The sequence below is a fragment of the Caretta caretta genome, chromosome 6 (genome assembly GCF_965140235.1).
Source record: "Caretta caretta isolate rCarCar2 chromosome 6, rCarCar1.hap1, whole genome shotgun sequence".
Classification (NCBI taxonomy): Eukaryota; Metazoa; Chordata; order Testudines; family Cheloniidae; genus Caretta; species Caretta caretta.
In genome coordinates, this window is record NC_134211.1 from 117,226,208 (window position 1) to 117,238,655 (window position 12,448).

Sequence of the window (12,448 nt, forward strand, 5' to 3'; positions counted from 1 at the left end):
GAGCCCATTATTAAATATTTTTTCATCATGTAAATATTTGTAGATTTTAATCAAGTCACCCCTCAACCTTTTCTTCATTAGACTCAAGGAGCTCAATCTATTTGGCATATCTCTATAAGGTATGTTTTCTAATCCATTAATCATTCTTGTAGCTCTTTTCTGAACCCTCTCCAATTTATAAACATCCTTTTTGAATTGTATGTCCTAGACTGCACACAGTTTTACAGCAGGGTCTCACCAGTGCCAACTATGGAGTTAAAATAACCTCTCTACTCCTAGTCAGAATTCCCCTGTTTATGCATCAGCTCTTTTGGCCATAGTGTCACACTTGGAGCTGATGTTCAGCTGATTATCCATCACAACCCCCAAATCTTTTTCAGAGTCATTGCTTCCCAGAATAGAGTCCCCCATCCTGTAAGTATGGCCTGCACTCTTTGTTCCTAGATGTATACATTTACTCTATTAAAACACATTGTTTGCTTGTGCCCGGTTAACCAAGCAATCCAGATCACTCTGTATCAGTCACTTGTCCCCTTCATTATTTATAACTCCTCCGAATAAACTAAAATTGGAAAATTGTTTTCTAGACAGGGAGATGTGTTGCCTGTTCCTCAGATAGGCAGGTTCAGCTACTAGTGATTTTGGATAATCAGGGAGCCTAATCTAATAAGCATGAGGTTATGTCTGTTGTTATGGAAGTGATGGAGATAGTAGAAATTAGCATTAGGATTTTCTTACAGGATCTGAAAGGACAAGCAGATGGGTTATGAAAGCACTAACACTTGTTCAAAAAACACACGTCTATTACTAGCAAACCTGATAAAAATTCTTCAAAACTTGTATTAGGTAAGTGGATTTGTTTTAGTTTATGTAGTTTCCGCAGTTAGTGTATGGTATGCACCAACCCCAGAGGGAGAATAATGGATTTAAGACAAAATCAGTTGAGCAGCTGAACAGATAGGATGCGTGTTATGTAATTGCATCATGCTTTGGGAACTCCGTTGGGGCCCAAAATTCTAGTGCTATATTAATTTGAGAAGAGGTAGTGTCTCAGCATGACATCTGTTGTGGAGTGTGGTGCAGACTTTGACACTTGCTGGATGTTTGAAGAGCAAACACAGGTATGTGTTGTGTGACAAGTGACTTGACTTCTGTGTTGGAGATAGTGACGCCCGTCCTCGGATTTGGAATTGTTGTCTTGTTAATGCCAACCCTAAATGTTTACAACTCTTGATTCAGGCCCTCCAGAAAAGCATGAGAGTAGCATAAAAATCATGAGATTTTAAAAAAAATGGTGTGCTGTTTATTTGCATTCCAATTTCTGAACTTTTAGGGTATACTGGGGTCATGTTTTCAAGCTTTGTGTCACAACAATGAGGGCCAGAAACTTACTTTTTTAATGAAAGCTGAGATTCTATGTAATCCCTTGATTCCAAGAATTGAGCCTCTAAGAAAAACAATAAATTTGGTGAGATCCGTGATGAAATTGTGAGAGTTGGCAATGCTGTTGTCAGAAATGTTTAAAACTTCATTTAAGTCTTCATTGTAATGCCAAAAACAGAAGATAATTTTTCATTTACCTAAATACAGTAATGTGTGCTGGTAAAATAGTGAGGAGATTAGAATTGCATGACTGTCCAAAGGTAGTTCTTCACATGTTCTTGTAATGATTAGATAATTCGGCATTACTTCGATCAAATTACTGTATTAAGCTTCTTTAAAAGCTTTGATTCTCTAGTTTCGTCAGGATGGTGTTTCAAATATTCATTGACTGATGGTCAGTTAGTGACACCAAGTGGATTTATTAGGGAATAACATGTTCCATTGATGAGACGTGCTGAGACATCTTCTTTGTGCATGTAATGAAGGCATCAGTGGGAACGTCAGTTAAGGTTGAATTGAGATGTACACTTAGTTCAGGACTAAAATCCTTATGCTTCACACTTCAGTGAGTAAAAATAGTTTTCAAATTTGGCAGAGGACAGTTGCATTTTCTATGTAGAAATAATTTTCTTTGCAGAAGAGACATTTAATAATTCTCTCTTTTTCAAATTTTGCCCTGACAATCTTGCAGGTTTTTGGGGGTGGGGGAGGCAGGCAGAGTCACTATTTAGGGAGGGCAGGAGGACAGCACCCCCTTTCCCCCAAGTTTCATACCATATTATAATTTTACGAACAATACACATATCTAAAATATGATGTTTGTGCAGTCGCATTCTTTTTGCTGATTTTCCCAGCCTGTTCCTACAAATCCCATAATCCACAGCCACCACCTCATGGTGCTCTTCACTTCAGTGGGAAGTATATTAACGCATGGCATCACTTCTTGTGTTGAAACAGTCCTGTGTCTACATACACGTTGGTGGAGGTTGGAAGAATTCTGCTTTTTAGACATGGCGTTCCATCCTTTCTGGTAAGTATGTTTTTTTTTCAACGACGTGTGTCATTATTTGGTCTCTTTGATTAAAAAAATAATCCATTTAAGTTGTGCACATCATATTCAGTTGATTCTTTAGTCCATCACTTCAATATTCACTGAAGTTCACAGACAGGCTTCAGGCAGAGTCTGCTTCATTTTATAACATAATACCTTGTTTATTTGAATTACATGAAGAGTAAGAGTAAGAAAACTCTCTGAACGCATAGTGTGCCTATGTTCTAACTCATGTTCTTACAATGTAAACACTTGTTGCCCTGACAGCCTGAAAACACACACACATAATAATAGGCCAGCGATTTTTAAAAATTATTATTATAGTTTTAACTAGTTTAGGGAATTGTTTTGTTGTTCTTGGTACTTCCTGTCAAAATGTGCAATGCATATATATTCTCTGTAATTTTATTCTTTCAGAGTTTAAGGATTACAGTACTGTTCTGTTAGTTTTTTTACAGGTCTGTGTATTTCATAATTTTCTCTCTTATGCTTGGTTTCAGAGTAACAGCCGTGTTAGTCTGTATTCGCAAAAAGAAAAGGAGTACTTGTGGCACCTTAGAGACTAACCAATTTATTTGAGCATAAGCTTTCGTGAGCTACAGCTCACTTCATTGGATACTTATGCTTATGCTTAAATTTAATTCTTTGAGTAGTGAATTCTAAAATGTCTAACCTGCCCTGGCTGGAGTAATTATCATTATTACGCTTATTACCATCTTCTGCTTTGTCATTCATTATTTAAAGTGATACAATCAAATAGTAGTAGCCTTCTAGAATGTAAACTTAGCTTGTACTCACCTTAGCAGTGCCAGTTTCAAGAAAAAAAATAAAGCAACTATCTAATATTGATGAGTGTCATTAACATTAGTGAAATACCTAAGTTTAGACGCTGTGCAGGTGAAGGTTGCTTATTTTCAAATTGCATTTTTAATTGTATCTGTAAAATAACTTAAAATTTGAAAGAAATAAGTATGGTCCCAAGTCTGATACTAATAGTAATGATGGAGTCAAATGTTAGTGAGTCATGTACATGATTGTGATGGGTAAATGTAAATGCCAAAATAATTAGAAAAATAAATCCCTGTTCTTAATGAAAGAGAAAAAAAACAAAACTAAATCGCATATGTTAAAATACATTTTTAGTGGAGTGAAAAACAATTGACTAATCGGAGGTTCTCAAACTGTGGGTCGGGACCCCAGAGTGGGTCACAACCCCATTTTAATAGGGTCGTCAGGGATGGTGTTAGACTTGCAGAGGCCCAGGGCCGAAGCCTGAGCCCCACTGTTCTGGTCGAAGCCAAAGCCTGAGGGGCTTCAGCCCTGGGCAGTGGGGCTCAGGCTTCAGCTTCAGCCCTGGACAGCGGGGCTCAGGTTACAGGCCCCCTGCCTGGAGCTGAAGCCCTTAGGCTTCGGCTTTGGCCCCCCTCTCACTCATCCGCTACACAGGATGGCGGGGCTCGAGCTTTTGCCCCCCTGTCTGGGGTGGTGGAGCTCAGGTGGGCTCAGGCTTTGGTCCCTCCTCTTGGAGTTATATAGTAATTTTTGTTGTCAGAAGGGGGTCGCTGTGCAATGAAGTTTGAGAACTGCTGGAGTAGATAATGGCAATAACAGTGTGTGTGTGTGTGTGTCAGAGAGTCAGAGTTATTGCTTCAGTGTGTGATATCCTGTTCCCTGAAGCATACCTCCATGAAGAGTTCCTTGTTGAATTCTGTGTATATGCGTGGATGACTTTTTTTTTTTTTTAAAAAGCAGGGTTATCTAACAGTGCTAAGCAGACACCTGTCATGCTTTATATAGTGTTTGATTTGACTGACCATTTTTTCCTTTGGTTTCTTCAGTTTTATTTTGCAGAATGATTTGTTTTCACCACTAATACACTCACTAACATCTGATTCACTTGTGCTGCCATAAACCAAATCAGAGTAGGAAGCAGCAATCATTTCCAAGCCTTTCATGTAATTGGGGGGAAAGAAAAAGGGAAAAAAATACTATTTTATTTTTTGCTTCATAGTGTTTCATACGTCTTTGTTTCATTTATTGCACAAGTATTCCTGCCTCATTGAAAGGCATTGTTGTGTTGCCTTTAAATAATATTTAATTTAATAAAAATAAAAGAATAGTGTAGATTTTATTTTATTACTATTTTTGTATGTTTAAAAGCTGATGTAAAAAAAAAAATTCCCATGTACAGTGGCACCTCTACCACCACAGCAGAGGAATATTTTATCATTTTTTAAAAGAAAGGCCCCTGGCTATGAAAACTGTGACAGTGAAGAACCATCCTTTAGGAAGCATTTGCGCAGATCATTTTCAAGTAGCATTGTTCTGCACTCAGCACAGAAAAACAAACAGGATAATAATCCTTGTGCCAATATATCAGTGGCTACCAACTACATATCTCAGGATGTCCTGTGTGCTCTGACATCACCTGCAGGGTAGAAGGTTTTGTTAAACAGAGTTTACCTGTTCATGACAGGAAAAACAACAACATCTCCATAGCTTATTTCATTGCACAAAGAGGAACAACCGATACAGCCTAAGGTTGACATTTCAACTGTAGTTGGTTTTCTTTGTACCCCTTTATTGAATACTCAGTTGTAGAGGATTCTGTTTTTGCTTTCCATGGCATCACTTTACTACTCAAAGCACAATTGGACCAGGAGAACAATGCAACAACAGAACATTCATTGAGTGTAGCTTTAAGAAATGGGAAGATTTTCATAGTTTGTTAAAACAACATCCATTCAGTTCCAGGCATACGGCAGTTTTCGTCTCATGGCAAAACTACTTGAAACTTAGGAGCAGCAGTTCAAAAAGTGTTGCAGATCAACTTGTTTCCAGTCGTCAGGCTTCCATAGCTGAAAATTGCCAGTATGTTGAAACACTCTTAAAGGTATCCATGCTCTGCATGGTATTGCTTTTCCACAGCATGATGAAATACCTAACTCTAGCAATCAAGGCAATTTCATGGAAATTCTTGAGCTGGTTGCTTCAACTCAGCCCAGCCTTTTGAATAGACTAAGAAGCAAGTATGGACACTGTGATCCAGTGTGTCTGGGGCAATCCTTACTGGAAATGCCATGGTCAGGGCAGGCTGCAAAAGGGAGAGCAGATACTCCCAAGACTGGTGGGTAACTCTGAAGTTAAACTCCCCAACCAGTCACAAATTGTGCTCCTGATCCCCTACACTGGTTATTGAGAAGCTGAAAAAGGAAATCACACAGCCCCCTTTATTGCATTCCAGTTCTCTGGCTCCAAGTCAGCACATACGTCCAGTACAGTAAGAAATTATTTAAACTCTGTTCACATATACAAAATATTCTTCTGACCCCAAAGGGTCAGCCACGTTACCAGGTCAGTATAAGTTTGGATCTTACTCAAAATACCACACTGCCAGCCAATCCATTGCTATCTAAAACTAAAGGTTTATTATAAAGAAGAAAGAACAAGAAGAGAGATGTTAAATGGTAAAGCAGTCACATACGTACAAAGATTCAAAGTCCACGTATCAGGCACCTAGCAGTATTGGTGAGTTTACTGGCTTGAAAGTCCCTCTGGAACTCATCCACCGCTTGGATGGGTCATTCAGTCCTTTGTTCAGAGCTTCATTTGTAGAAAGATTACTCCAGAGGTAAGAAGCAGGAATGAAGACAAAATGGAGAAGATGCAGCTGCCTTTTATAGTCTGTTGCCATGCAACTTGTGCTTCCTTTGTTCCAAAGGCAAGCTCCCCAGCACATGGCCTGGAAGCCTTAGAGTTCTATCCATATGCATGCCCCTGCATGCCTTGCTGAGTCATAAGGTGTAGCCCTTGACCCTTTCAGTGGGTTAATTGTACCATTGATACTCCTTGATGAGCTGTCAAACAGGCTAAGCAGTGCTGATGCCAGACTGTCAGGGGGTGTCACCCAGAAGCATAGCACAAGTTTGAAATACAGACATACATACATATCTATAACTCATAATACAAAGGTGATACAAACATATAAACAAGATTTATTATACTTGGCAAATTATAACATTTTTGCAGATATCTTGCATGGCATATCTTGCACAACTCATTACAATTTTACAATATTGGTGTTCATAATATCCTAAAGTGTCCCCCAAATTCCATACAGTGTCACAGACACTGTACCTCTCACTAGTACCAGAATGATTTAATATATTCTGCAGCAGAAGCCCTGAGAGAAAGCATTGTTGAAGAGGTTGGACATGTCAAGTATTTTTCTGTCCTTGTTGATGAAACTAAAGATGCATCAAAAAAAAAAAAGAAGAGCTGTGTCTCCTTTTACACTTCTATCGAAAAGGAATAATTCAGGAAAGAGTTCTGGGCTGCTTCCACATGGAAAATCTAAATGCTGAATCCTTTTTAAAATGATTATTGAAGAACTACAGTATTTGAAGCTTGATATTAATTACATTGTTGCTCAGTGCTATGATGGAGCTTCTATCTGGGTGGGCAGTACAAGCTCAAATTCAGGAAAGGATTATGCCTGCCATTTATGTGCACTGCCGTGCTTGCAGGCTTAATCTTGTCATTGCAGATACATATTCCAGCATCACCCAGTATCAGGAAGTCTTTGCATTTGCCAAGGAACTGTACATCTTTAGCAGTAGTTACAAGCACCATGAACTGTTTAAGGCATAGCAGGAGCTAGGCCAGAAGGTACTCGAGCTAGGTACAGTATGTGAAACTCGCTGGTCATACCAGCATGACTCCCTCTGAAAACTGCATATAAGTTATGGCACTGCAGTGGAAACACTGGAAGCCATTTCAGTTCAGAGAGCTGATGGACCATCAGTTAGCTCTGCAAAGGACTTGATGGTAAGGCTAAAGAGCTATTCCTTTCTGTTGAAGCTCTTGGTTTTGGAAAGAATATTCAAAATTTTGAATAGTGCTTTAGAAGAACTGCAGAATAAAAAACTGAATTTATCAAGTGCCATGGATTTAGTAGCAAGCAATGTTGCTATTCAAGAAATAAGAACATCTGAAAGACTATGTGATGAAGCGGAGATCATTGCCAAGGAACTTGAAACTGTTAGTCCGGATCAGGCAACTGGAACTTTTGATCAGCACAGAAATACAAAAAATAGCAAGAAGACCTAACAAAGTATCCTACAAGCTGGCCTTGTTATTTGTTTCCACTACACTGAGTGAGTCATTGACACATGATGTTTCCAAGAGCACTCAAAATCTATAAAATCTGATTTCTACAATCCTGTTCTGAACAGAATTCTTGCTGAGCTTGATAGAGGATTCACCTTCAACTCCAGTTTGCTTTCTGCACTAACTGCTTGTGACCGGAAAAGTGAAAATTTTCTTGATTGTGAGAAATTGAAAATAATGGCAGATCAGTATGGATCAACAGGCACCAATTTTTGTGATCTGGATGCAGAAGTAGAAATTGCTAAGAAGCACATTGCACCAAAAAAATTGACTTCAATTTCTGAATTCTGGAATGTTCTCAATGACACACCAACGGGTTACCAGTCTTTGCTGTCTAATGTAGATATTATGTTGAGACTTCCAGTCTCTACAGCATCACGTGAAAGGTACTTCTCTGTGTTCAAGAGTAAAGGACTATTTAAGATCCACAATGGGAGATGAATGCTTAAGTGAGTTGGTAATTTTAGTCTGGAATGTGAAGCTTCAAAACGCCTGGATATCAACAAGGCCATTAACAATTTTGCCAAGATGAGACCATGGCATTATCCATTGTATTAGCTCATATCTGGAGTGGTTTTAATTGTTTTTAATAATTTATTTACCTCTAAACATTCCTGGAATAAACTATCTCTCTCATTCTCCTCTTCATAATTTAACATAAGACATTAAAAAAAAACAGTTGTAGGGGCAAGCAGATTTTATTTATTTTTATTTATCTCTACTAAAGATAGCATACAAAGTATCAAACTTGTGTTTCTGATATCTGTTGTAAGGCTCCAAAACTGTTACCTCAGGGTTTGGGATTGGGAACATTTGCTAGATTGACATATAAACTTAAAATATAGTTTCAATTAGTGTTTGTGTATATATTTTTTCTTTCTTTATATAGGAATTAGATACAGTGCTCCTGTCAGATAATTTCTAAATTGTTATCTGCAAAAAAGCTAGAGTTTTCAGGTGCCTAAGTAGCCCCTGAAATCATGGTTAAATCTGCGCCCCCCCCACCCCCAATCTGAAGTGGCATCCCTGGATGCAATGGCTTCCTATAGGTAAATAACTGGTGTGTGTGTGTGTGTGTGTGTGTACACCCCTACCTTAGACACATACTGCTTTTGAAATCATAATTTAGTCAGTTATTCTCCCCATTCATCATAAACAATTTGATCTCTGCCAAAAAGAGACAATGGAATTGTTCAGATCTGTCTGCTGTTTCCCAACTTGACAGCCTCCTTCATTGTGGAGTGTTAGCTAGATTTGTTGGCCCAAATTGCTGTAACCACCTCTTCTCCGGGACACTCTCATTATTAGAGACTGAAGTAGTGGGAGGGGGCTGGTGAAAAGGAAGGGGTTTAGCTAAACTGTGCTGACAAAACAAGGTTGCACCTTCATTTAAAAAAAAGAGGGCACGGTCTGGATTTGACAAGCCTTTTGTGGTTTTCCATTGCCAGAAATATGCTGCACTCCTCTGTAGGAGAAGAATCACAATGGGACTCATGTTGCCAAATACCGTGCAGCTCAGCAGTTTTGGGAACTAGCAGGAAGTTAATGCATCTTTTGCAGGGGATGGGGAAAGAGCTGGAATGTGGGGGAGCATGGAGGTGTGTAGCACTTGTTACGGCTTGCCAGGAAGAAGGGCCTCTGTGTTGCTAATCATTGTAGTCTGCGGGCAGAGAAGGCAGGAAAAGCTTTAATCCTTATCCGCCTTTTTGCTTCTCCTCCTGTACGAAGCCCCACTCACCTCATTACCTGAGCTCCTCAAACTCCAATATCACCTTTATATCCCACTCCTGCTTACATACTTACAACTTGCAATCCCTGCTACCCTGGGACATCACCACACAACCTCTCTGCTGCCCTCCCCATTCCCAAGCCTCTACTTTCTCTATCTCCACCAAGATTACTACCTATGCTGTGTTGTCTGCTACCCCCTCCCCCACACTTACTTAAAGCTAAAAGGGAATTCACAACACACAACTCTTAATAACTTAGTCACTCAAATAATAGTAATAACTAATGAATTTCCAGTCAACGCAATCAGTAAAATAAACCCAGACTCTTCAACAATGTGACAAACTTCCTTTCACTTGTGATACAAATTCACTTGCATTCAGTTGGTTAAAATGTACTCAGATTCTGACCTTGGGGAGATTATTATTTTATTGAAAGACATACTGTCAGTTTGAAAGTGTGTAATGTGTTATTAAGACCTTAAAAAAATGTGAGGTCATAATTATGATTCATACATTTTAAAGCCAGAAGGGGACTATGTGGTCTTCTAATCTGACCTCCTTTATAACACAGACCATAGAATTTCACCAGTAATTCCTGGATCAAGCCCATAACTTCTGGCGGAGTTGCAGAATATGTTATGAAGGATATCCAATCTTGATTTAAAGACTTCAAATGATGGATAATCCATGACATCCCTAGAAAAGCTGTTCCAGTGATTAATTATCCTTATGTTAAAAATTTGAACCTTATTTCTAGTCTGAATTTGTCTAGCTTCAGCTTCCAGAGATTAGATTTTGTTATGCCTTTGTCCATTAAAGAATCTTCTACTGTTAAAAATTTTGTCCACTTAGGTATTTACAGACTTTGATGACATCATCTCTTAATCTTCTGTTAGATAAACCAAGTAGATTAAACTCCTTACATCTCTCACTGTAAGGCAGGTTTTTCAGATATCAAATAATTGAACTTGCATGTCTGAGTGAGATTTTTTGTGTGTGTATAATGCATATAATCAGGGCCGGCTCTAGGCATCAGCAAAACAAGCAGGTGCTTGGGGCGCCACATTTCTAGGGGCGGCATTCTGGTGCCGGCCATGCCGCCCCTAGAAATGTGCCCCTGCCTTGCTTCCGCCTGCTCCCTTGAGTGCACCGCCGCCACTGCGCTTCTCCGCCCTCCCTCTCAGGCTTGCCGCATGTGAAACAGCTGTTTTGCGTGGCAAGCCGGGGAGGGAGGGAAGGAGAGAGGAGAAGCTGAGCGGCGGCACGCTCGGGGGAGGTGGCGGTGGTGGAGTGGAGGCGAGCTGGGGTGGGGAGTGGTTCCTCTACCCCCCCCCGTTACTTCCTGCGCTCCCCCCACACCATCGCTCACCTCCACTCCGCCTGCTCCTCTGAACGCGCTGCCTCTCCTTCACCTGAGAGGGAGTGGGGAGAAGTGGAGCGGCGGCATGTTCAGGGGAGCAGGCGGAGCTAGGGCTGGGGTTGGGGGTGGGGAGCCGCAGGAAAGAATGGTGTGGGGGGGAAATGTGGCATGCCCGGGGGAAGAGGTGGGGCCAGGGATTTGGTGAAGGAGTTAGGAAGGGGCGGAGCTGGGGGAGGGGGGGCATGAAAAAAAAGCGGGGGTGGCCAAAATTTTTTTGCTTGGGGCAGCAAAAATCCTGGAGCTGGCCCTGCATACAATATGTCATATGTTCCAGTTAAAGGAATGGGGATCTATTCATCTATTTAATGTCATCTATTCATTCTAAATTGGCCAACTGAAATTGAGTTATTTTAGTAGATTAAGGGCTGTAATAGGTAGCTCTTTCTGCTGTAGCACTCCCCTGGCATCAGGGCACTATATTGCAGGGGACTTTGCCTCTTGTACCTCTGTCCCACCCCTTTCTCCCCCATGTAGCCACTTCCTTGGTCCCACAATGGCCTAGCCTTCCAGCAAAGTGACATAAAAGTTCACTCCCCTTCCAGGGGTAATAAGAGTCCAACTATGAGTCCAGTGTCTTCCAACTAATAATTGTTCTGCCACTCTCGGGCCTCTCTGAAGTATCTTCTGCTTTTGTCTGTACTCCTAGATCCTGCAGAATTTCCCCAGCACATTTTCCCGCAGGGACTTTGGCAGTTTACCTCAGGGATTTCTCTGTTCTTTGCAGGCCTGTCTTGCTCCCTTTGGTTCTTTTCCAGCCTAGTTTTCCCATGCCTTTCTCAAAGAGGGAACTCTTCTTGTTCCTGTCTCCTGGGTCTTCTCCCTGACTGAGTTCAGCTGTTTAAATAATCTTCTCTCTGATTCTCCACAGCTGGGGTCAGTCATTCTAACTAAACTCCATCACACCCAGCCGGGATTAGTAATTACCACTACATTTCTAGATCACCAGTGAGACTGAGGGATACCAGTGACAAAGCCCAAATTTGCAAGCTCTCCATATGCAGAACTCCCACTTAATTAATGTCTGAAGGGTTTGAAGGTTCAAGCTTCATGCGATTCTGTGTCATGTAATATGATTTTGTGAACTGAGCATTTACCTCTATAGAGAATGTTAAATATATCCTTCCACAAGACCCCACAGGTTTTAGGTAGTTCTGGGGACTTTTTGACTTTTGAGCTCTCAGACCTTCTACTTAATCCCCACCCTTCAAGTAGCTATTCAACCATACTTAATGTAGTACCTCATTTGATGAGATCTATTGCAGCACTTTAGCTTCACACAGAAGGGCTAGATGCCACTGATATTTAATCTTCTTGTTTTGTGCCATTTTCTTCTTGTCATCTGGATCAGGCTGTCACAAAACGAAGGAGATCCTATTAGGAGGAAGCCATCATTTGGGAATCAGAACCTCAGTGGCTATGGGTAGAGGAGAATAGCTTACCAGAGCCTTAATTATTTGACCTGTGGGCAGAGTGCTGCTGACTTTTACCATGTTTTGGAATTTGATGGGATCCCTGGAAATTTGTGGACAGACTAGGATCATGAGTTGTCTGGTTACTAGAGAATTCTCACCATTGCCTTAGTTAGATAATAGTGTATCCAAGGCAGTGGCTGCATTGTGGTCTCCTCTGTATCGATAAGTAATCCAAACACCAGGTTCAAGGCGTGACCAGCTGTGTGGGTTGATCAGAGGTGCC

The 12,448-nt window shown here is 40.7% G+C and overlaps 1 protein-coding gene across 14 annotated transcripts in view; it reads left to right on the forward strand.

Annotated features, from left to right (window-relative positions):
• Positions 1-12,448, forward strand: part of WDR89 (WD repeat domain 89) — a 109,306-nt gene that overhangs the window by 71,484 nt on the left and 25,374 nt on the right. For 5 of the 14 annotated variants that reach the window (XR_012669095.1, XM_048854497.2, XM_048854500.2 and 2 more), the window contains exons 2-3: positions 741-846; positions 2,341-2,413. The exons of 4 other annotated variants lie outside the window; for them this stretch is intronic. The gene's annotated coding sequence lies outside the window, so the exon portion shown is untranslated. 5 more of the 14 variants (XM_048854501.2, XM_048854503.2, XM_048854498.2 and 2 more) reach the window with 2 other exon arrangements.